The sequence below is a fragment of the Pithys albifrons genome, chromosome 1 (assembly GCF_047495875.1).
Source record: "Pithys albifrons albifrons isolate INPA30051 chromosome 1, PitAlb_v1, whole genome shotgun sequence".
Classification (NCBI taxonomy): domain Eukaryota; kingdom Metazoa; phylum Chordata; class Aves; order Passeriformes; family Thamnophilidae; genus Pithys; species Pithys albifrons.
In genome coordinates, this window is record NC_092458.1 from 12,167,442 (window position 1) to 12,194,192 (window position 26,751).

The 26,751-nt window shown below is 38.1% G+C and overlaps 1 protein-coding gene across 3 annotated transcripts in view; it reads left to right on the plus strand.

The window, feature by feature from the left end:
- Positions 1 to 26,751, plus strand: part of MID1 (midline 1) — a 253,424-nt gene that overhangs the window by 58,442 nt on the left and 168,231 nt on the right. For 2 of the 3 annotated variants that reach the window (XM_071563103.1, XM_071563196.1), the window contains exon 1: positions 10,272 to 10,460. The exons of the other annotated variant lie outside the window; for it this stretch is intronic. The gene's annotated coding sequence lies outside the window, so the exon portion shown is untranslated. Of the gene's footprint in view, positions 1 to 10,271; positions 10,461 to 26,751 lie in introns of those variants that run through there. 3 annotated transcript variants of the gene reach the window in all.

Sequence of the window (26,751 nt, forward strand, 5' to 3'; positions counted from 1 at the left end):
GAAATCTCGAGGACAGAAAAATAGAAGAGTGCAATTAAAATGATGCTTTTTCTGTTGTGATTAAGTGTAATTTAGTGATGTGTATGCACACATATGTGTGTATAATACATATGTTTGTGTGTAATAGGTCCATGTGTGCAGAGAAAAAAAAATAACATTGCCACAGTTCATCAGCAGAAAAACACCCGGGATGTCTAAATTGTTCAGTAAAGATTATCTGTGGAATTAGGAAGTTTCATGTGTGATTAATATAGATTCACTCAAGTAACCTTGTTGAATTCGGTGGTCTATTTGTGTGAATGAGACATGCACATCTTGCCTTTGAGCTTGTCATACCAAGTTGTTACTGTGTGGGTTGAAATGTCACACAATTGAAAACCAACATATTTTGCATATTTTATATGACTTGCTCCAAGCACTTTCAATATTGTTTCTATTACTTCATCATGTGGAAAACAAGTCAAATACCTGCATTGTAGAAAATTGGACATTTCCAGGATGCAGTACTGACAGTGTTGTTACTTCTTACTGTTACAGTATGCAGGATACTTAACCCTTCAGGGTTCAAACTGAATTTCACTCAGAGAAGATTTATAGTTTGAGGATTAGATTCATTTGTCCTGCACATCGTTGAATTAGAAAGGGTATGGAAGAGGACTGAAAGACCTTGAAATTTGGTGCATTTAGATACGAAGGCTTCTAGCCAATAGATTATGTCTTGGAGTTACTGTGATTTAGAACATATCTGTGTAACTTTTTCGGTATCTTCTTAGACCTCCACTCACATGCAGAGACCTGGGAGAATATCTTTGTTCGTCAAGATGAAAAAGAGACGTAGCACCTTAGAGGAGAGGTAGGGAAATGGTAAAGGATATAAGTGAATATTTTCATATCTGGGTCTAGTGCAATTAGCTAGATTTATGTGTTTATCTTATTCTTTATTTTAATAAAATTATAGCTTATATCCAGCCTTGAAAAATGCATTTAAAAGTAATTTAACAGAGCAATAGCTAAGTCAATGGATGGCAATGGTATGCAAAATTGTTTTACATTCTGCATATGAAGTATGAGATGCTCTGGCTGCTTCTGGCAACTGCTTTTTAAAGCCAATTCCTCTCAAGGACTTTTGGATTTATTTTTTATGTTGTTCAAGGCTCCACTCTTGTTGTGACAATTCTTATAACATATTTAGTCACATGTAAATAAATGTGCATAAAAATATGAAATCATGAGGCTTTCTTGTGTGTTTCAGTTGCTATTACTTTTTTGTTCCTTACTCATAGAATCACAGGATGGTTAAGGTTGGAAGGAAACTCTGGAGGTCACCTGCTTGAACCCCTCCAGTAAACTAGGGTGACCTAGAATTACATGTGACCAGACAGATTTTGAATTATCACAGAAGATGGAGATTCCACAACCTCTTTGGGCAACCTGCACCAGTGCTTGGTCACCCTTAGACTGAAAAAGTGTTTCTTGATGTTCAGAAAGAACCCACCTGAGCTTTGGCTTGTGCCCATTGCCTCCAGTCTTGTTACTGGGCACCACTGAAATGAGTCTGGCTCCATCTTCTTTGTACCCTTCCTTCAGACATTTATGATACCTTAATAAGATATCCTGAGCCTTCTCTTCTTCAGGTTGAACAGTCCCATTTCTCTCAGCCTTTCATAGGAGAGATGTGTCTGTCTCTTAATCATCTTTGCAGCCCTTCACTAGACCTGTTTCAGTAAAACAGAAAGTCCCCTGTCCCTTGTGTAGTGGCAGCCCAGAACAGGTCTCAGGGCTTCAGCTGTGGCCTCACCGGTGATGACTAGAGGACCATTCTCTTTTTACACATAGGGTTTGTTCAAGTCTGTCTGAAAACTTGCAATGGTTATGACTGTGGAGGGTCTCCCCAGATGTCCTAGCTGATTTTACAGAGCTCTGCCACAGTTTTCAAACAGGACAACTTTTCAGACAGTGGCAGGCTGAGATAATGTGGTTAAAAGCCAGCTAATATTACATGTACAGTAGGCACTAAGCTTTCTCTTCATGTGCCGGCCCAGTCTGCGTCCTGATTCAGTACCAGATCACAGCTGGTGACTCAGGGAAGGGACCAGCCCTTAAGCCACACAGTCAAGATTCAATTTAGTCGGCATGGAAGTTATCACATGCCATCTTTCTGGCTTCAGGGGGAGTTGGAACAGACTCTCAAAATCCTCAGAAAATCCAATGATTGTTGATGTGTCAAAACTCAAATATGAAGTTTAGTGGAGAAGAATTGAATATATGAAAATTAAAGTTTTCCTTTTTGTTTCCTATAAAAACTGTAATGGTTTAAACTCTGCAAAAAGCTGGTATGTAGGACAAATGGGATTTCTTAACACAGGGTCAGGGTTGATTTTATATCCCCCTTTTCACTAATCTAATGTGCCTCAGAGAATTGGGTATATGTCAGACTGCATTTTATTATAGAACTTAATTGCTGCGAAGGATGATCTATTTGCTAGAATTTTTGTTCACATTAATAAACTCTCCTGATAGTTATATAAACATTTACTGTAGTCCATTAATGAAAAGTATACTAGTGCAGGTGCTGAGTGTACCACAATAAAATTTTAGCAGTCAAAATATTTTTTATTGTAGTTGGTCACAAATTCTGTTGTACTCCCAGGTAATGAGGCTGAAATGAAACAAATGAAAAATCAAGATTAAAGCCTCTTAAAGTGAGGAAATAAATTAAACATCCTTAGCCACTGTGCCTTTTTTTTTTCAGTTGTAAAATAATGTGTGATTAAATTAGAGAAATTAATATTATTTCTCCAAGAGACTACCTTTTTTTTTTCCCCCCAACTTAATAAATACTGTTGCCTTAAAAACAATGGAAGCCAAGAACTCTTGACAACTCATTTTAGGTCTGGTAGGCTTGAATGTAAGCTGAGCTGCCCAGAGAGAGTTGGTAAAAAAGTTTACTTGCTGTAATTGTAATAAAGGAAATTTAAAAAACACAATCTGTTTCAAGTCAAAAATGAATAACTGAATATTGTCTAAACATTTTCCCCCTGTTCTTGGAATGCTTATGCTCTTTAGGTAAGTGACATTATTGGACTCAGGATGCAGATGCTATTTCTTTTAAATAAGTAAAACTGTGTTTCTGAACTTTTCAATAATTCAAAGTTTGTAGTTTCAGAATCTTTGCTTTAGAGTGTAAGAAAACAAAATGTGAAAGCTAGGAATAGATCACAACTTTCTGGTGTTACACTTAATTTGGTAAATATTACATGCTTAATAGCTTTGATATGATGTTAAATACATTGGCCATTTTGTGCAATGTATCTTCATGATTTTTCTCTCTCATATTTTTTCCAGAAAGGTGGCCCTTCTCTGACTGTCATACTATTTTAGTTATTAAAATATTACAAAGCCACAACAAAATGTTTTTTTTTAAAAACTAATTTCTGTGGGGAGATGTATTTGTGGCTTGCATTAAGCTTTAATTAGAAAACTAAGATTAATGGCATTATTATTATTAAGTCACTATAATATATTTTTGTGTAAGCAAAATACGGATTTCTGGATTTCAGTTTCTAGATGTCTCGCATATGTAATAGTTTATAGTTTTCTTTCCAGTGACTTTCTCTCTGAAACATCCATGCTTGCAGTGGTACTCACAGTTTTACACGGTTTAACCATAGGAGGGAGCCTCTCCTCTTTCAAAGTTAACTCGGGAAGCCGCAGTCATGGGCCCTGGCGGGGATCTTCTGCCGGTTTGCACTTGGAAGTGTAAGTGCTTCCTTTTCTCCTGTGAGGCTGATCCACTGCAGTTTCACAGGCAGGTTCATTTGCATGGGAATAAAGCCCGCTAGTCCCAGAAACTGCTATGCAGAAACCATCACGCCCTGCTCCCAGCAGATTTTAAGAGTGCCAGATCATACTTGTATATGAGAGGGATTCAGACTTTTTTTTGAAAATAGCTGTGTCACAAGTGTCTGCCAGTACCACTGCATCAGCCAGCTGCTGCAGAATGTTGTTTTCCTGGTGCTGCAGAGATTGTAGTCTGGCCTTTTCCATGACATCTTTCTTTTCATTACAGACAGTAAATATTGGACAAGTCACTATTTTGGTTGTTGTCCATTAATTCAAATGAAGTTTGACCTTAGCACAAAGTTTACACAGTTCATAATATAACTTTGTGCTTTAATAGAGTTCCTTAAGTGCAATTAAACCCATGTGTGGGTATATTTAAATGTGACTATGTTGATTATATTGAATTCGAGGTATAAGCTGATATGAGTGAAATTATTCTGTCAAACTAAAAAACACAAAAAAAAAGCAGAGGGGAAATACACCATTAGATGAAAAGACAGAGTATAGTTAGGGGAAAAAACAGAAAATGATAAGAGAAGCCTGAGCAAAAGAATAACATGAAATGTTATTAAAGCCTAATACCCAAATTAAATTAAATTCTAGGCAATTTAAGATTACAAATCTGTATGAGTGAGATCTAAAGGAAGGTACCCTTAAAGTTTTTATGTGGCCAGAAATTACCTCCCAGGTTAGTTGTACTTGGTGATTCAGTTTGAAGTTCCTCTTTGTGGTAAGCAGAGATTTCTCTGATGTTTGACCATCAGGCCTGCCATCCTCTTCCTCATCATGTAAGTCTGAGCTGGGGCACCGAGGCTGGAGTGGCCTCTGACAGACAGATGGTGATTGCTGCTGAGATGCCATAGAAAAACATAGTGCTTGCATTGCTTGAATAAGAGTTCACAATGGACTCAAACAGGAAAGTGGAGACTCACTTAGACTGGCCTATTTCTCCCGCCTAGCAAAGATGCTTTTGCAAGTTTCTCCCATTGTTGCGCTAGTTCTGGCCCATATAGTTGCTTTCTGAATCCTCTGCCCACTCAACACATACTCTGAAATCTGTCCTGGATAGCAACAGGTTTAGCTTACATTTTTCTGCAAAAAAAAAAAAAAAAACCACAACAAAACACCAATCCAAATTTTCTCACAGCAAGAGCAGTGCATGGTATTAACTCAGGCATTTTTCACACCTAATTTTCTACTACTTTACTTGCATACCTTATTGGATAATGTCCAAATAAAGTCATATGTTATTTTTTTCTTGTCATATGAATGTGATGATAACTCCTGGGAGGAATTTTTAATGAGGGAGCAAATCTGCGACATTGCTTATGTTCTAGCTCAGTACTGCAAATTCTTGTTTGTATAAGTAGATTTTTTTTGTATACAGTCTGATTAACTGAAGACACTGATGATGCTGGTGTTTACAGCAGTTTGCAGGGTGGTTCCAAATAAGCTATTTATAACATACGTCAACATGCCACTTTATTCCTTACTTGTTTTCCCCAAATATACCTAATTTAACTCTATTAATTTCTCTTCATTTTGAAAAAAAGGACAAGAATTCCACTTTGTAAATCATTGTGTATATGTTTTCACTGTAGTAATATTCAAAAGTTGGAATTCTAACTGTGCTTCAAACCTCTAAACTACAGAGAAAATATACGTATCTTCTCTGAAGGATTTAACAGTCTGAGGTTTCAAGCCTAAGAATTTTTTATGCAGATGTTTGTCTTTAAATACTAAAGAGGTTGCAAAAGTCTTGATGGCTGGGCTTTCAAAGGCCTTCCAGTCTTCTCAATGCCTATGTTTGTACCTCTGTTCCTATCAGTCTGTCTGTAGTATGGTTGTGATGACAATATCTGATCTTTAAAACATGACTGGGAATGTCCATAGTATGGAGGTCTCCTGACCCCACTCATCCCCAGGCTGGAGCAGAGGGCTGCAGAAGATGGGCTGGATTATAGTGATTTTTCCTGGCTACACAAGAGCTGTACTCCACTGTCCAAAAGGGTAGTGTTGGCTCATCTTTGACCAATCCTTCTCCAACCACCATGTCATATATGCCAAAGCCTCTGAAAAGGTACTCAGAATGTGTTGTCTTGTCAATTTATGGAGAGCAAAATCATTTTTTCTCCTCATAATTAATTTACTGTTGGAGGAGGGATGAGGATTTAGTGTTGTATAAGCCACATGCTGTTCTTTCCATTTGCTGTTTTAATTTTGCTCTTCTATGCAACATTAGGAAGACTGGCATGCTTACTGAAGTTTGCAGTCTAGATGCATCAGCACTGGCTGATGTGCTTTGAAGCTCCAAGCTCGATATCCTCAGTTTCACACATGCACTCATAATGTAAACCCAGCTGCACTGCTGCTTTCATCCAGCTCTGAAATAAAAGCAAAGAGAGTGGGTTTAGACTGAACCCATGGAGATAAACCCCAGGGAAATGCTATCATAAAACTCTTTACAAAGTGAAACACTGACTTCAGTATCATTCTTGCTCAAATCACTCTAATCATCTGCCTTTTTAATTTCTTTCCCTTTTACCCAGCAATGTTTTTTTATTGTGTTCTTTTCTAATTGCTGATAGCCATCCTTCCTTCTTGCCAGATCGTTCCTCTTTCAGTTTGCAGAGCTGCCACCACACTGTTTTCACAGAGAAAAGATCCTGTCAAGTAGGTAAAGAGCATCCCTGAAATTCAACATACTAGTTGAGCATAGGCAATAAACAGCCTTACCATTGAATTGTAAAGTGCTAGTATTAATTGACTGTGCTAAGGAGCCCATGTGTTCTCTAGAGAATCTACTGACTCTTTATGGAATTTATGTTTCTCAATCAAATGCTTACAAATCAGACAGTGTAACCCTAACTTATGCATTTCCTTCTGTTTATAAAGATATGCTGCCTCCAGATGACCTAGATGATCTCTAAGAACCCTTCCAACACAAGTCTTTCTATGATCCTATGATTCCATGATTCCATTTTCTACACAGCTTTTAAGAATTACTGGAAGTTTCTTTTTAGGAGAAGGTAAGAAAGAAAAAAAACAAGGAACTGCAGTGGATTGCGCTAACCAGTCATACCAGTGAATCTCAAAGAGTTTAGTAACCTTTAAAGTTTAGTTTTGCTGGAATGTTTTCCAGTGAAATTGTCTGCACCACTCTGCTCACAGAAAGGATTCTTTGAAATGCTCCTACGATTGCCATTAAAAATGTATGGCTGTTGTCCAAATGAAAGCCTTATCCAAAAGCCTTATGGTTTTTGTTAATCCAAGAAACACAGAAAGGAGTAAATGTTGTGCTAGAAAAGATGTTTTGGACAGATTATACAAATAAGAGGACATAGTTTTGAGCAAGTGGAGATAAAACTGTGGAGCAGAGAGTGCAAGCCTGCCCATACTTCTTAAAGCTCAGACTTCCTTGAGATACTTATCATGATTACATTCTGCTACCAGAATGAGAAAAATGAGCTCTTCCAATTCTTTAGTGCATATTCTTCTTGTCCTATTGTGCGTTTTTTGTTCCTCTATGCAAAGTCAATGTAAGTGGCTTCAGACTACAAGGGTAACTACACTTTTCACACTTCATTCTTTCTTTAGAACTCACCTCCTTTGTGCATATCATAGTTAACTACCTGCTGGATGGTATAAACTTTTTTAAAGGTTATTAATTTATAGCAAGTGACCTGTGAAGAGATCTTATTGTTTCTGAAATGTTTAATGTACTCCTTTACAGTGGGAACACACTCAGATTGTTATAGAGTGATAAAAAGCAGTGGTGGCAGTATAGAAGTTGTAACTGGAAATAAATAGCTCACAAGTATATCTTTTAAAACTCTTTCCTAATGGGTGGAGTTCACACCACGTGACTTTTCCCATGCTAGAAACCCCCCTAAATCCCTAAATGGGATCATCTCAAGTGAGCATATAATTCTAAGGTGGTTCTTAGGAAAATAAAATGGGGTTGAACTGATGAAACAAGATAACTGTAGGTACTCCTCTCTATAAATCTGTCAGATTTTGCTGTTATGGATATCAATCAATTTCTGTCTTCTGTTTGATTACCCTTCAGTATTGTCATAAATTGGGTACTACCTCAGAGAAATTCTACAGAAATACAAATATTCATAAATACGGAAGCACATAAATACTGTCTCTTGAAACTAAGTGAATATTTTTAGAAAGACAGTAGTATGTTTTGGAAGAATGAACAGGAGTCCATATGCTTATGATAAGTTGTTGCTACTGGAATGACTTTGTGCGTATTTTTTGACAGAATTATGAAGATCAAATTCCAAACTAGAAAAAATAGTAACCTAATTTGTGTGATAGCAAATACAGAACATAAAACCTTTATCTCAAACACAGAGTAGACTAGTCCCTGTTTTCGGAAATCATCTTTCAGAATATGAGGATCACGGGAGCTGGAGTGAACTAGTGTAGAACAGCAGAGATTTCTTCTTGCCAGAGAATTCCTTGAGCCAGGTCATTTGGCCCAAACTGTCTAGAAAATCAGAAAGTTGACACCAGTATTACCACAATGAATCTATCTGATTAGATGAACAAGCAAAAGCAAAGACTTGAGCTCCTATTTAAGGCAATTAGAGGCTGACTTCAGACATTAAGGAGCTCAAGCCTATGGAGGTGTGGAGCCTTACATTTCAGAGTTCATTTCTGTGAAATCTAGCAGGTTTTTATATCAAATATGTTAATCTTGTAAAAAGATTTCTGAATTCATTTTAGCAGAGACTGTGTTCAAATACTGAATCTGCAGACATCAATTTTAAGATATATACATCCTCTGATATTTTATGATATATTTTAAGTAATAAAAGATATCACATTGCAATTGTTGGCTAGAGATTACTGCAGTGAGACCTTTGCCCACTAAACAATTCTTCAAGATTCATGGTTAAGTAGTTGAATTACCAGTTAAGAGACAGTTCACAAAATTCACAGTCCAAATGTTCTTTGGTTGTAAATGAAACAAAATTAATTCCTTCTTTCTTTTAGTCCCTGCTGATGTTGCCATTTTCTTAAACTAAAACACAATCTGGTAAAACATTGGAATTAATTCCTCTCCTTGGAGCATTTTCCTTATTCCCTTAGATGCCAATCCCAAGAAAAGTGGAAAGGCATTCCCCCAGTCCGCATTTTTGAGGTACGAAAACATTTTCCAGGCATTTATTGCACTTCTTTGGTTCATTTTCACCGTTAAAACAGCTCTATATAGTGGAAGATTCTCTTCTACTGCTGTCTCCTCCTTCAGCTAAGCAATAATGGGGAGACAGGGCTGTGAAGTCACAACCCATATTGTGAGAAGAGATCACATCCATCAAACTGTCACCTCAGTTTTCTGTCCAGGGTCACAGAGGAACAAAGTCAGCTTGTGTCAGGTTGAAATAGCATTGGTAAGTGGTAGTGTGTGTGAAGCTGGTGGTTTGAAGTCTATTTATTTTGTTTGAAAGGCTCAAGCAGCATGCTGCCAAGCAGAGGAACAAGCAGGAGGAAGTCTCCTTATAAATTATTACTGGAAGGCTCACAGCCAACATTTAAGATGTGAAATTATGCCATCTGCTTTTCTAGGTCTTTGATTTACTTTGTGACAGCTGCCTCATTCTGAGTTTTTGCATCTCACAGAGAGGTAAAACTCATGTTAAAAACTAACATGACAACAGCATTTATTTAACAAAGATTTAATGCTTTTTTGAAAAGCAGAGAATATGCAGGGGATGTTATCTCAATATCTATGTCATGCTTTCAAGACAAATGATATGAAAAAATGTTGTCTCTTTTTACATAGACTGGAAATTTTTCATTGTGAAAAATACAGATTTTTGTTGTGATTTTAGCAATCAAAAGCATTTCAGGGAGGCATCACTTTTTTTAGTATGGTGACTCCTAATGTTATTGATTTTGTGTCTGTCGGAGGTTTTTTCTTTTAGTTTTTCTTATTGGTTTTCTGGGGGAACATCTTTGTTGTTGCTTTGCTGCTTGAAACATTTAAGGTTTATTTACAGGTTCTTTGTTAAGAAGAAAAATCTTAGGCTCGGCAATGACTTAGGAAGTCAGGTAGCTAATTTTAAAAGAATTAAAAAAAAAAAAAAGAAAGGCTAACTACCTCGGTGCAGGCTGAGGCGTACGTGGGGTGCTCTTGCAAGAATCCAGGGGTGTGCTCTTTTCGGAAATCAGTGGCTGAGAGGGTGATGAATGGAGATGTGCACTTTGCCGTGCCTTGTCCTGACATGCTGCCTGTGTACGGGGTGTGCTGCCCAAGTGCCTGGCAGCTTGTTTGGATACGCTCCCTTAGGATGCTGTGCGCTGCTGGGGCGGGGGGGGCTGAGGGGCAGCAGCATCTCTTCCCCCACCTCCCTGGAGAATCACTGCTGTTGAAGTCATTTGGTGTGCGCTGCTTTTTCCTGTGCGAGGATTAGGGAGTAGGAGAATGGCTTTGTGAGGAAGGTCGGAGAGTGGGAGCTGAAGAGAGGCTGAACAGAGGGGTCGAAAGACTTCAGCCTTTCATAGTTCTTTCAGTCAATTCATTCTGAGAGACCAATTGCATGTGATACGGCAGCTGGGGTTTTTGTTTTCCTTTCAGCTGTATACTGTAGGAGAAGCTGGTAAGGTTATTTTTTTTCCTTGTTCTACTGTTCCATGATGCTATTGTAACTGCTTTATCGAAGTGGCTGTTTGGTGAGGAAGAGAAGTTGGTTAATGATGCTGAGGGTCCCCTGCATTGTCTCTGCTTTGTGCAGCTGCAGTTTGGGGAGAGGCACTGTTTACACTACAGGGGCTGGTTTCCGCTGAACAACTTTCGTGCTATTTTACCAAAGTTGTTTCAGCCTTTCTTTTGGCAAAACTAGGAAAGTAAACAAATAAACAGGCTTGGCTGCTTAGAAATGGATAAATTTATAGAGGCTGCAGTTTGTTGAGAAAGCATTTGTGTCTAAATCCCAGTTTTCAGATGTACTTCCTTTGATGTTATCAGATTTGTTACTCTGCTGAATCAACTCCAAAACTGGGTTTTATGTAAGAACCTTACCTCAAAAATCTTTTTTTACTTTCAGCAGGGATAAGATAGGTCCATTAAACTGATAGCAAAAGAAAACAAACTAAAAATGTATCTGTGGAAGGAGAAAATATTTGGGGGAAAGAAAAATCCTAGGGGAGCACTGGAATCAAAAATAACTGAAGAAACATTAATTCTTGGCAGAAATTTTTAACAGAATCCTCCTGATCAGTGTAATAGGAAGCATGTGGTTAGGCAGAGAAATTAAATACTCTGTCAGAAGATTCAAGAGGCACAGGTGCATAACCTGTCTAACTGCACTATTCCAAAGGAAAAGTTTTCATATTTATCCTCTTTGAAGAGGAGAAAAAAAGAAAAAGGGAGTTAAGCCTGAAGACTCTGGCCATCCTGTTCCTCTTTGTGTTGTTTCTAGAATAGTGACTTGTGTTGATCAGAATCTTTTATTTCCTTTCATATTATCGTGGGAAACTTTAGCTTGAATTGGTTGGACATACGTGAGCGCAGCTTGGGGTATACCACGTCTATTCCACAGGCAGGCTATGAAAATCCTGCCTGTGACTCAGATGAATTGTAAAGACCATAATTACCAACAAAAGTCTCTTTTGTGGCCATTCAAAAATCACAAATAAGGTAAGAGGGAATGATTGACAACAGTTACACTACTGATTGACAGAGAACCAAAAACTTGGTTCATGACTTACTATGTTAGTTTTTCAAGAAGTGTTGACCTTTTCCACTATTATTCTGTTCTTTCTGATGGACTATTCCCAATTCCTCTATTGAGGCTAGAATGTCTCTCTGAAATGTGTCTTTGTAATTACTGCCTATAGTCTGTACATCTCTTTACAATGATATGCTTATTTGTTGATGCGGAAACAAAATTGAGAGATGCATTGCAATCAGACCTCCACGAAAGAATGTGTCTTTTATATTCCTCACATGCTTAGCTATTGATTTCAGCTAGAGATTTCAATCTTATGAAGAAATGAAGTGCCATATCCAAATCCTGCAAATTTATACTCACAGTTCTAGCTGTTCATAATGGAAGGCCCAAGGATATCAATGTGGTTACTCATGTGAGTAAAGATTTGGAGACTCATTCTCCATTCATGAATGAAATGGTTTAGGAAGTGCACAGTTACTATGGTTCTTCTTTGGCTTAAAAACAAAAATCTCCATTAAAACTGCCACTAATGAGATTTGTTAGAGGGGCCCAAGGATAGAAAAATTCAGTGATTTAATATAAGAATGTGGTACATTCTTGCAGCAGTATTTTAAGAAGAATGATAAAAATGTTCTCCTCAGCTTCCTATCAGCTTTAGAAGCAAGGGAAGCTTAATTCATCTCTTTGTGTGGCACTGCTAGATACGGCCATGGCTCTTGAAATACCACCACAATTATGAGCTACTCCTCCCCTTGAGAATAAATGCTAATTTAGGGTGGCCTTTATCACATACTCCCCCCCACTCCTAGTAATAACTATCAGTCCTAGCAAATGACAATAAACTGATAGTTCTGGTTAGGCTTCTCCTGGTTGTCTAGAGGCAAAGGTAATAGTATCTTCAGCATGCAAATGGTTATGTCACATCCTTGGTTTCATTGCAAGCAGGCAAGGCAGGATATGTTCTCTGGTTATTGATACACCAATAAAGGGTCCTTAGTTCTCTAGTGGGGAAATTACTTTGGTTCAATGTTTCTAAACTGTTCAACAGTCTCCCTTAGTTTACTGAGACAAAAGAGATGTATTTGCTGCTTCTTCTTTCCTAGTTTTCATGAATCCTGGATTTCAGAATGGTATCTTGGAGAAAAAATGAGTATCTAATTTAAAAGAACTCATAACTGATCTTGTACCTCTGCATGTGCATGGTAAAGGAGCTATACTAAAATTTTTGTGCCAGAGAGCTCTAAAATGAACTGCCTGAAGCAGAAAAGTGGCTATCCTAGCTATTTTTATAAAGCAAAGATAAATATACTTTTATAAGCCATTGTTGTTGGAAAAATGGCCTCTAATTTTAAATGAAAGATGACCACCAATAACACATTTATGCATAAGAAAGTAAATCTTGGCTATAAATATCTTTTATTAAGTTAAATAGAACAAAATTCCAAAGATGGAGGGAAACACATGTAAATAAACTAAACATCCATTTACTCATAAAATTAGAGCAATTTAAACATATTCCAACAGTCATTAGATATCAGTTGTTTGTCACAACGGAAAGGTTTAGATGGATCAAAATGGTAATATTGCTTCTCAAAACCCATAAACAGTTCTGTAAAAGAAATTATAAGGTTGGAACTACCATACTGGTGCTGTTCTGGAAGCTGGTGATTTTTTGTGAACTTTTTCACATTTTTTTGTTCAAATATTACATAAAGGTCATGAAGAAAAGAAAAAAAAAAGAAGGAAAAGAAAAAAGTGTTTTCTACACTGTATATGTACATACTTATATATGCGTGAATAAACATTAACAACAATTTATTAAAATCCACTTGGCAGATTGCAAATTATTTTCCAGCTGGTTTTGTTAATGTTCTTTTACTTACACTCTTGTTTGCATCACTGGAAGAGTAATTTAAACAGACCTGTAAAGACTCATGCTAAGATCATACGTCTTCTATGTTAACGAAGCACCTTCTATATTTCTTATTATACAGAGGATTCACAAAGCTTAGACTTAAGCCTCATGACTACCCATCTTCCTAGAAACTACTGCTTGAAGTGAATGTCACAGTAAGTCAGGGTAAACACACTCCAAAAGAGTTCTACTTGTCTTATTTTTAACTGGAAGAAAACACACCTGGGCTCTCGTGGGAATCCGACATGTTATAAACAGTAAGCAGCAGAAGGTCCAGTCTGGTCAAACAGGATGGGAATTAGTGAACACAGCTCCCACATGACTGCCTGAAAAACAAGAGATACTGAATGCTGCTTCAAAATTATCTTCGTTTATCATTTTTTAAAAATTGCTGTGAGAGTAATTAAATACCAATTCAGTCACTTTTTACTCATGAAGTAATAGAATATAGAAGAGGCTGAGTATTTTTGTCCTGTATAGTTAAATTATAGTTTCTGGATATGTCTGTGTAACTTTCAAAACTTTTCAATGAAAATCTGTGCTATTGCTGCTTCATCTTTCTGTTATGCACATCCTCCAGCACTTTAGAATCACCATGTGTTTCATAGCTTGGTATTTCCTTGTTTTTAAATCCATTGTAAACAAGCAGAAATCAAATTGCTGAGTAGGAGATAATCTGCAGAGCAATTTGAATGCAAGATCTGTAGGAGATTGTAACAGTATACAGCTGAAGTTTGCAAAGTTCACAAACATCCCACTATCTTCCGTCTTCTGTGTGCGCTTCAGTGATGCACAGCCATGTCCCTTCACGTCTGAAAAGCTGTAATATTTACAAGAATATTGTGTCTTCTGGTTGGATGTAAGTACATATCTTTCATCTTTGAAATTTCAGTCTTTTCTAGAAAAGTAGTTTTCATTTCTATGATAAACTTCCAGGTTTTACGAGATTGACTTGTGGTCCATTGTAAGTTAAAATTCAGCCCACATGGTGTGGCAGACTGGACAGGATGCTGCCTGTCATAGATAATGCAGAGTGAAATTAGAGATGTGTGGTCTTATCCAATTAAAACTGACTGAAATGTTAATGGTCTTTTGGCTGACACTTCGGGAAAGACCACCAGTGATTTCCTAAGGGCAAAGAACTTCAAGCTTCCAGCCATACCTGAGTCTGTTCAAGCCCAGTACATTATTAACTGACATCTAGGGAGACTTGTAAGAGCTTTTGAACTTTTCTGGATTGCATACACACAGAATAGAGAAATGAATTATTTTTACTTCCATGAACAGGAGTATCAGAGTTCAGAGCTAAATAAAGGAAGCTAAGGGTCAATCTGTCAGTCAAAACTCATCTACATTACAAAAATGTGGGGAATTATTTTTTCCTCCACTGGACCTTCTCACTCAGTGCAAACGGCTGTAGAACTGGTGTAAGATGAGACTTTGGAACTCCAAGGGCTCTCAGAGCATTCTCAGGAGGCAAAGGAAGGAACAATGAATTCTGACTGCCTCTGCACCTCTCCAAGATGCTAGATTTTATGCTGAGTGCTATTCTGTTTTATAAGACTATTTCTGTACTCCACACCTTTTGCGTCTAAGTCATAAATTGCACAGAAAGCATTTTGAAATGTCAGTAGATGCTGAAAGAATGATAGAGGGGAAGCTGGGATACAACCTGGGGGGGATACAGTTCCAGATAAAGATTCTAAAACTTGGGCATCTATGTGTAAATGCCTACATTTGACTAAGCTCAAATGGCAGCTAGCACCTATAATTCAATTCTCTTGCCCACACATGGAGATCTAATGCCATTAGAGATGCATTAAGGTACCTTAGTCATCCACATGGGTCTGAGAGGTGACACAGGACAAGTGGACACATTGCCTTCCTGGAGAAGTAGCTCTGCCAGGACATCTGAAATTCTGCCAGGCACCTGTCTTTTAGTCCCTGAACAGGGACTCTCAGCAGATCTTCCAATTCCACTGCTCATGTGGACTAGATCATCAATGGCTACAGTGCCGACTTTCACAGCTTGTATACAGAGAGCTACCCACAATTTGAATAACTGCTGCTTTTTAACTTATTTGTATTATGTCACTACTATTGAAACAAAAGAGCTGACTACCATTAAAGTGTTCTTGTTCATTTTGGTAATAAGACGAAAAAGGAAAGCAGGAAGGAAGGAGGAAATTGTATTTATTCTGTCTTCTGAAGGTATTTCCTTTGAATGCTTAAATTAGGACACTTAGCTGTTTTGTAAATAATTGAGAGATATATAGACTTATCTCAATTTAAATTCTGTGTAAATCCCTAGCCAAGGGGAGACAGTCTCCTTGGACTGATTCAGGTGCCCTTGATAAGATGCTGAGCTGGTAACATCTAGGACTAGTTGATAGAAAACATCGCGAATGCTCATTACCGTTTATGTCATCAGAATATGACACACTTTCCTAAGGTTATTCTAAGTTCTGTTAATATGTGTTCAAACTCAAAAACGTTGAACCGACAGTTCTTTTTGAGGTATCTGTTTACTAATGTGGCATAACTTCTCTCTTAAATGCTTTGAACTGGCTTCTAGATGTGCTTACCTCTCTTTGTCAGCTGTGTGGGACCATTGCCTCTGAAAATAATCCGAAGAAAGAAATGCTTTCCTGTTATGCATCACTTACATGAAGCCCTTTTGCTGACATATCTTTAAACTTTCACATTGTTTACACATATCTACAGTGTTTATCTAATGTATTCAAGTGTATTTTGAAACACTGTACATTTGCACTCTACCTCCCAATTCCTTTGTGCATGCCAGAAAATAATTTCCCCAACGGAACAATATAAATTACAAGTCCGGTTATTGTCTGTTTAGAGGCCCATAACTAAAGCTCAGATGGTAGGGCAATTGCAGAAGAGACTTTACCAATTTACATGTTAATGAAGCATAGTTTGATAGGCCTTGATGAATGTAGGCTCAGTCAACATCTTAATTAGCCAGAAGCAGATCATGTGGCATTGGTGCCCGTCTTTGCACCCCTGAGACTTTTTGCCAAGCAAGTGCAGGTTCCTCAATAGCAGTTTTCCATAACATTGTTAAAGTTAAGACTTTAATCATTGCTCTAATGAGGGAAGTTAGTTAAAATTGTTTGGCCGGGTGTAGAGCACCTGAGGTAGCCTAACATCTTCATTAGAGGGCAGATCATGGCCAATTTGTAACCTGGATCAGGTGTGATATTAAGTAACAGACTTGTGCCACAATCCCAGTGAGCACAGAGTATGTTTTTTAAGAACTGTGGATGGTTTTATCTGACTGATTAGTTCCACATGTACACAGCCCCAGGAATCTCTCCACAGGAGCCCACATGGAACTGGGATAGCACAATTTAAGTATGCCTTTGTAGTTGAGTAACCTGCTGGGCAGGACTTCATCTCTGCTAACAATGTCTCTCCTGATATTTTGTTTAAAGGCTTACTAGTCTGCAGCTAATTTATTTTACAAGTAAAAATCAACTTTCTTGATACAGATATGTTTTAAAATTCCTTGAATAATATCAAATATTGTTTTCAAAAGCTGGCCTGTCTGAGGACTAATTCCCAGTGGGACTCGGAAATGTTTAGAATTTTCCCCCCATTTGATTCCTTGCTGTACGTCTTTCACTGCTGCAAAATATACGCAGTAATATGTAGATGGAAATGTTAGGTGTATATTTATTTTAACTTTTAAAAGGAAAATCTTGGTATGAAATGTTTAATTTTAGTGGGAAGAAGTTCTTTTACTGATGAAATCAGAAACTCTACCTCTCTTATTACATGTTCCCACTATCAAAAGTGTGCACAAGTGCAAATAATATGTATGCTGCGTGCAATTTCTGTGCTTGCTTTCATGATAGCTGGTGGTGACAAGGAGAAAAACATCTGTTGTGTTGCTTGGAATTGACATCTGAGCAAAACAGGGAGGGATTTATGACCTTACATTTTCTACTGTCTTCAGGCACAACATTGTGATTTTCTGCTTGGTTTCTGAGGGGGAGAGATAAGAACTGTCTTTGAAATCAGTACCAGTCACTGTATGAGTGTCATATGCTATCCTGGCCTTTCCCCCAGAGGGACTGATATCACAGCCTCCCATACAGAAAATCTTTCTTCATTACAGAAATGCAGGAAAGTTTCCCTGAGATCAAAACCACTTACAAATTATAGGTATCTCTTGCCAAAACAGATAGAATTTATTAGTGGAAAAGACCCAGGAAGCTTTCTTGGTCTATTTGCCTGCCAATGTCTTGTTATTTCTTACATCCTCTCAAAGGCCGCATTATGTTCAATCCACTTCTGTAATTTTTAGTGGCAGTCTGGCCTCTTATTCAGAGGGTTCTTTTCTTGGTATTAAATTTTCACTTAACTTCATGCTTATGTTTGTAGTACAGATCATCCTGCTCTCTTCAACTCAGGTCACTGAACAAAATAAGTACTCTGTCCATAATTATAAAAACATTTTTATTGCATTTCTAAGTATACCACAAGTTTCAGATGAATGGGGAGAATTTGCATTGAATTTTTTGTGGAAGAAAAAACCAAACAAAGAGTAATTTAAGAGTATTGGAGCCCTGACATTTACCATCATAAAATGAGAATTTCATGCCTTGAAATACAGAGTGATAGAAATGGCCCTGACATACAGTACTTGAAATACCTTGGGCTAAAAAGGAGTAATTTTACTCTTCATGAAGCCAAGCATTCAAAAAATTCAGCAGCTACCTGCAGTTGCCATATTGCATTAAGGTGGAAGCTACCAATGTTTGTTGACCTAAGTTAAAAAAAAATAATAGGTATTATTTTATTTTAGCCTAAACACATACTGATTGATCTGCCACCAAAGTCCATGGATGTCATGTGGTAACTTAAAATGGCTGCTATGAATAACCTGACTATACCTAGAAATCTCAGTTTTTAATGGCTGGAAAACATAAAGCACCTTACAAGACCTTTAAACATCGATTCTTGAGGTGATTTTGGTATCTGAAATTTGAATCTACTTTTTAGCTACAAACAATAGCTCTGGAAACTGTTCCCTCTAAATCCAGAAGGATACTTCTCTAACAGCTGGTTGTAACTTCAGCCTTATCTCCTCTGAAGCATCAGTGGAGGCAACTGTGATTTGTCTCTGTTCCAATTTTTATTAGAGTCATCTTTCTAATATGCTTTGTATTATTTCTCATTACCTTCCTTCTGATATCCATCCTGGGTAACTAATTAAAAATAGGGATTTATCTCTGCTAACCTCTGTGAATCAAAATGACAGATAGTTTCATTGTTAATTCCGAAGGACAAGTCCTTTCATATGTGCCTTCTGAAGGTTTGTGTCTTTCTCTGTTATAGCAGAACCTCATGTGCTTCGATTCAACCCCAAACTTCAATATTTAAAATATAAGTGAGGTAAATCTCTCCTTTAATGACTTAAATTTGGTGTCATTATAATGTTAGTCTGCAGAACTATCTTGGCAGACAAAACGACATACCTACATAAATGAAGTGCAAAATTTTTAAACAGAAGAAAGATCTAAAGTATGTAATCACTGTTTGAAATTAACAGTAAACAGTAAAAAGTGTCTATTAATGTGTAACCTGTTTTTTTCTGGAAAGTTGCAGCACCTATTTTCAACAGTCTTAGAACCTTATTTTCTAAAGGTGTTTTGAGTTCTGAGATTAAATACTGAATTTAAGTAAATGCAATCAAGAAGTAAAGCAAAATACTAAAATTTGATGAAGTGATGTGAGCAGTATTTTCTTAAGATGCAAGTCCTAAAAGGGACTGTTTTCTACAGTAGTATGGTTTTACATTTAAGTGCTTATAATGTATTTAAAAGAGCAAAAGATACAAAAATATTGTGTATCATACACAGAATTCATCATGTTGATATATCCCCATAATCAGTCATCCTCCCAGAAATATTCAAGTAGTTATACTATAATTAACTTGCATTTACAAGGGAGTGTTTTTCAGTATAAGGAAATCTGTACAAAGTGGTCCCATTTCACAGAAAGGAAAACAAGGACAGGGGTTCAGTGTTTTGATCATTATTCTGGAATTTCTGAGCCAAGTATGTCCCTAGTGTTCATGATCAGAGCTAAGGACATCTTTTACAGATGATCCTCTCTCCCCCATAAGAAGAGATTTTCTGAGAATCAGTCACAGGAAGACGTTTAGGGGGAGCAGGTGGGGATTTATTGACAGGAAGACATGGTTGTTTGAATACAATTGTAGTCATTAACAACACATCCATTATACTAAATATACACAGAAAGTAAATATTTATGTGACTGGTTATCTAGCTGAAAAAAAAAAGTGGAAAATGGGGGAAAATGCTTATGTTTCCATTAGATGTCTGACCCTGTTATGCCATTACTATGTTGTCATCTTTCTCTAGAACTGTAGTTTGAAAATGCTAGATGAAATAAAGTTAAAAGTAAAAAAAAAATAAAATTAAAAAATCGAGAAACAGCAGGCAAAAAACCTCAAACAGCTGTAACTGATACTGTTTACTGTGAAAAATGTGGTATTAATTCTATTTTTTTTCTGTAGAAGATCATTAGAGGGGTTTATGGTCTTTCCAGACCAGTACAAAAGACATTCAATATCTTGATGTGTCTCTATGAATTTGAAAGATATGACCTCCATAGGGGATACTACTGTTGGTTTTGCATCATTAATGTTTTCCTTCATTTATTTGTGCAGAATACCTGCACCATCTTTCAAAGTGGGAATTGCCTGGGGTGACAAATTGAATCTAGGATCTGTGCACCTGATGCCATGAAAGCCCATAAATTAGTTATGGGCTAGGAAGATACATTCCTAAATGTTTCTATTTCTCATAGAAAAAACAACCCTTGAGGTCACTAACCAAAGAATGAAAAACCTGGACTTGTTAACAGGAAAGCAATTAATTATTTACACACATATGAGTATTTGCCATTAGCATCTTTGGAATTAGGAATCCTTATTCTACTATATTTGCTTCTACCTTTGAGACTGTAGCTGTTCAAAAGGGGTGCTTTTGTCAATCCTTTCTCATACTGGGAAATGCATACAAGAAAATATATGATTCTAAAGCAGGGCTATATGTGTCCATTGCTTTTGGTCTTTCAAAGGAAACAAAGATTAAGATATATTAATTCAAAGCTACAATAGTATGGAATCACTAGTAATGACTGTACTATTGCCCATATGGTGGTTTATTATTCTATCACATTCATGGCCAGGATGAAGCAAATAAATTATTGAGTGCTGTGGGCAATTTCATTTATGTATGTATGTATGTATGTCATTGTTAGAGCAAACAGTAGAGAAAAACCTTGCATCCTAATATGACTCCCATGGGGAAATCTTAATGCCATTCAACCAGGTGGAGCTTCTATGCAGGGGTTTTTTTCCATTCACTGCCATCCACCTATCCATCATAATGCCCTGAACACTTTTCATCCATGAAAATGTCTTGCTATAGTAATATATAAGCTTTGTAAATAAAGCTTCCCTGAGGGGAACAATATAGACTTCTAGGAATTCTCATATATTTAATCTATTTTAAGGCCTGAAAAGTATTTTTCTGTAATAAAATGTTTTAAGACCTTTTTGTCCAGGGAATTTTTTTTCCATGGTAGGTGACCTGCAGGACTGCTACAAATATGAACATTTAGGGGTTTCAAATGTATGTAGTGTGATGAAGGCGTTTTTGAAAGATTACTTTAAGGCTAACTGACCCCACCCCCATCTTTCTTACCCCAGATATCTGGGCAGTATGAAAGCATAAAGGCTCGTATTATTCCAGCAGATGTAGGCAGAAAACTCCCAGCGGCTACAGCCAAAGCTACGTGTGTGCATCCAAGGGCAGTATTTTGGGCTTGAAAGTTAACCAGGATATGAGAAAATAGAATTGGGGTTTGTATAGCCCTTTTCATACTTGTCACAGTTCAAAGCATCTTACAAGGAAATAAATGAGATACTGCTAGCAAGCACATGGAGCATGTAGGAAGGCTGACAAGACATTAGGTGCTTAGCAGGAGATCACAAAGTGTTTCAAAAAGCAGAGCTTGATTTACTAAAAAAAAGCAGTAGCAGCCAGAAATACTGGTGTCATATTTTTCTGCTTCCACTTCCTCCTTCTGCCTCTTACACCCATAAATTATGATGTCAGAGTTTCTAACCCACTATCTTAAAACTACCAACTTTTTCTTTTCCTCTAGGCCTTGTCTTCTGAGCATTCAACAAGACCTGGGTGTTAGTTTTCAAAACCAAATGCCTTCTCAGCTTTAGACTTCCACTATCAAATGCTTTAATCTAGTCATGTTGACATCACACACAAGCTACACAGTAGGATATGTGCAGTCATTTGGGGAAAAGACACTTCTAAGCAGCTGAGCAAGGTGGGCAATTTTCTAGTAGCTTCTCTAGGGCAACCTTCACTGGCTGACCAGAAACCCCGAGCTGTCTCTGTCTATGCTTACTCAGGACTCAGGGTTGTGTGCAGCACCTGAGCTGACAAATCTTGTGGTGAGCTTGAATTCAGCACCAATTTTGTCACATTTATATTGAGCAAAGCACTGGCTCATGAGTGCTTCCAAGATATGGGACAGCTCCTGTGTAGCTACTTGCTTTGACCTGGGTAAACCTTTACTGTGCTACCCTAATTCAAGTCCCAGGTAAATTAAATAAAAAGGTATGTGCATCAAATGCCATGGTGCAAAGAAGACCTGCCTTACAGAACGTAGTCACAAGGGAAATGCTGAACAAGCATATTCCTCTACAGAGCTCACTGCAAGGTATGGAGTAGCTGTGAGGATGCAAGAGTTGATAAGCCTCTCAAGTCCAAATAAGGTTAAATTTTGAAGGGGAAAGGGTTAGTCTTTGCCTGAAGACAATGTATTTAGCCTGTGTCATGTGAAAGGGAGAGGGGCAGAAATGCAAAAATTTCTTACCTCACTCCTGTATCAATGTAAAGATAGTAGCTGTAAGCATCCTCAGAACAATCAAAGCTTTATGAACCCAGCACTGTCTATCAACCCATGGACAGAACACAGGCTGGAAAGGTTTTTGACCTTCCTATGAGTACCACACTTTAGCCAGGGTGAACTTATTAACTATAAGCATCCCAGAACATCAAAGCTTTATATAACCCACATCAGCCTGTCTGCATCTCACCTGAAGAGACAACACAGGACAGCACACTGCCTGGAAAGGTCTTTGATAGTTTATGGACCACACAATAACAAGAAAAATCACTCTCTCTGTATCAGCTCCTGAAATAACTTTTATTAATACAAGTGTGTGACAATGACTATATGGGTTGCTTAGTCGATGACGACATTTAGCTGCAGGATTGTATTTAATTGATGACAAAAAATCCCAAATGAAACTTACACAAAACACATTCTACAGGCAACTCCAGCAACCCATGGCGACAAACTTATTAACCAGAAACACAACAGCTCAACACTACATTTAAACACACTCAGTAACCCAAAGCAAAAGCAACAGGAAGAATATAGCTGCTTCCCACTAACACGCAGATACCCAGTATAGCAAATTACAATTAGTAGGGCTTAAGAAAACAGAATAAGAATTGGTTGCTCACCCCTGCAATGTCCGATGGGCTGCAGGGAGACAGAATAGTTGGTAGATTGCCCTCCCAGAGGTGGTGAAAGTTTTCTCCCCAGTGTTGGCTCATGCCCAGTTTCTTTTTATACCCTTTTTTTTTTTCTTTAGGGAGGTTGAGTGATTATAGTCAATATTTTTGGGGTGATAGACAGATGCCTGAGGGGTGGCTCCCTGGACCTCTGCAGGGTGCCACAGGTGAAGTGAAAAAAGGCCATGTCATTTCCATAACTCTCCATTCTTCGGTAACCCCATCAATAAGCACTTTCAGGGAACTAATGGTTCCTGCAAGCATCCCTCCAGAGGGTTGAGGCGTTTCCCTCCACTCATATCACGGCTATCACCCCACAGCCTGCTATTCCTGCCTCCACCAACTGAGCAATTTTTAGAACTTGCGGCCTCTCATTAGCTCTTTCTGATGCAACATAATAGTTGCATGTACCTGTAATTTCCCCTCTAAATCACTTTGTGAGCAAGCTTTCTTGCAGTGACTGCATAGTTCTCATTGTTTGCAACAGTATCACTTCATATTACTGACATCAAGGTTAGATTTATGTGACTATATTTGCTTAATTGTTTAATTTATTAAAACATTTAATATAATGCTTCTAGAATTATACACTACGTATTTTCACTGTAAAAATAAGCAGCAAGTGTGTCTGTCTGCTACTGCATTGGAAGTGGTAGGATTTGACTTTGGGTAGTGTCAGAAACTTGCTACTTTTGTAGTCTGGGTGGAATAACTTGGATGAAATCAAAGGTTTTCTTGCTGATTATTCTCTGCCTTACAGTACACAAAATTATGGGAGGTGCTCTTAAATAATGATCATAATAATAAGACATTACATACCTACAAATATCCATACACATGTGCACGTACTATATTTACACTTAACATCTGATTTTTCAACAGCTCTGCATTGACTGCTTAGTTGAACTGTTTCCTTTCTTTCTTTTTTCTTATAGATATATAGATATCTCTGTTAGCATATCCATCCTGCTCTTACACTTTTTTTTAGGTGGAGGTGAGGGATATCAATACTGCCATTGCAGGACAAAGGGTTTTTTAATCATGTAGTGACTGGGACACATGTTGCCTCATAACTCACTCAAGGCTCCTTATTAATCTGTAATTTTGCACTTTGGTGCTACAGTGGGCACCAAAGAAAAACTAAAATTAAGAGGTCTGATAAGAAGTCCAGAGAATTCTAAACTATAGCATTTAACCTTGAGTTAAGGGAACAATTGCTTTCCTTTTCAGAGCATGCCAACAGTCAGTCTACAGTCATCTCATGAAGGACAAAGTGGAGCAGAGTCAGGATGCTTCTCCATGTAGAAGCCTTGGGACAAAAAGTTGCAAAAGAGAGCCAAGGCAAGACCTCTGGGAAAAGGGACTTACTGGCTGCTCCAGCTGCTGAGGGAAGGGGCGTGAAGGGCTGAGGTGTGGGACCCAGCTGCAAGGGTGTAGCTACCTCTCTGTGCTCCTGTGGAGCACCTGCTGGCACCCACTTCATCTTGGCAAATCAGGTAGCAAGGCCAAAGCCACTCTCCTGCCCCCAGCATCTGGCTGCTTCCCTGATGCACCTAGAGCTGGCTGGCATGACTTGTGTGGTCTGTACAATACTGGCAAAAAAAGGAAAACTGCAACCCCCAGAACTGTACATGCATGTATGGTTACACAGAACTGTTTGTCAGTGTTTGGCTGTGGGGTAAGTCAACAGGACAAGGTAATGAATGTCTTAAAAAAGGTAATGTATACAAACTGTGGTTAGTGTCTTGTTGATATCTGCACTTCCAAACAGCAAACAGGTGTGGGAAATGGCATAGTTTATGAGTTGTCTTCAGGAACAAAGATTTGTTTAGTCCCTTTCACTTAAAGAGATTGCAAAGCCTGAGTTAAAGCTGATAAATACCATGGAGTCAGCAGGCTGTTTAAAGCAACAGATATTTAACCTGCAAGTCATGTTTTATGCAACCTCCTCCACATCGCCTCTGCAGAGGAAGGGAGCTTGCAGCAGCCTTTCTGGCTATTGCAGGACACATTTTCCCTTCCAGATGCTCCCTGCCTAGGCTGGCATGAGCATGAGGAAAGGTCTTTTCTTACCTGCAGAAGACAGCCAGGTTTTGAAGAGCATTAACCTCCTACCAGACTCCACCTCTTTCACAGTCATAATATTTTAGCTTAAAAATCATAACACGTTAAAGACAATTCTGCATTCCTTTTCTCTAGCCTCTGGCTTTCAAATCATAGGGGTTATATTCAGGTCAGACTGTCAGCTCTCTCTCTCTGCAACAGTCTAAAGGCTAAATCCCTTTTAAAAAAGAAAACAAATCTTCAGTTCTCACATAATGACTTGGTATCTGGAGCGGAGGCTTCACAGAAAAGATCAAATAGCCTGAGCCTTGTGACAGAACCGTAAGAAATGGCAAGTCCTCATTATCCCATGGAGTAACATCTCAGTTATGGTAGTCTTTAAATGTTCCCTGATACAGATGACCAAAAATATATATAGTCCCTGTGACAGCAGCTGGTACTTCTATGCTGCGAGTGTCAGGGATTGTCACTTGTGCTCTGGACTCTTATATTGTTACAGCTGCTTATGCAAGCATTGCATGGAGATAAATTAGATGGTTGGGGCATGTAAAGAGATGCAAAATATTGCACAAAAGTTAATGACTCTTGGCCACAGATGGGGCCAAAATTGGTTATGAGTGGTTGCTTTTTATTAAACCCCTAGAAAATTTAAGAAGAGCAGAGGTGGAGGGACCATACAGTGAATGGCTCCTTCTCCCTTGGTGATCCTCCTTAGAAAGACAGCAGAACCCTTGCCCCATTTGAACACAACCATGAATTCATCTCAGCCTGCACACTCTTCTCCAACAGCTGCAGTTGTGGTGAAGCAGACTCTGTGCCCGTGCTAATGGCATAAAAGCATTTCCATGTGCTCTTTTCATTCAGAAAGCACTTGCCCCTCCCCATGGCATCCAGTGTATTGACTTTCCCTTGAAATGGATTGAAATATGTTATGTTTAGTTATCACTAAAAGTCTGGAAGAAAACATAATCTTATGGCCATTTTAAGGTGTTTCAAGACAGGTGTGTATAAGTCACAAATGTGCAGTTATAGAAAATTCAGAAGCAGGCAGAAAGCAATAATATCTCCTAAAGTGAGCGATCATGAAACTTGCAGTCTTCTCAACCATGTGTGTAGGGTTCTGCAGTTCCTGGCCTGCTGAGTATCATTCCTCAGCAAGGACATCTCACAGTCAGGACGTGTGGAGGATGAATTTGCAGCCTCAAGCTGTGGTGTGGTAACATGTTGGAGGTGCTGCCTGCCTTTGCAGGCATTCATGAACTAGCCCATGAACAGGTAGTTGCTGGGAGAACTTTGTCCTGAAATTTGTTGTATCCCCATAATTTCAAATTAAGTGGAAGAGTTGGCTTCAGGCCGTTTACCTACCATATGTAAAATACAATTTATTTCAGAGATTTTTTTTTTTTACTTGTGAGGGTACAGAATGAAGCATGTGTTTTTCCCTGTTATATCTCTGCTTTGCTTCTCCCAACACATGAAATTCTGATTTTGGGGAAATATTGCATTATCCATGGACAGTGGATCAGCCAGTGGATATCTACTCTTTGATTCAAAAATAGTTTTTGGGTATATA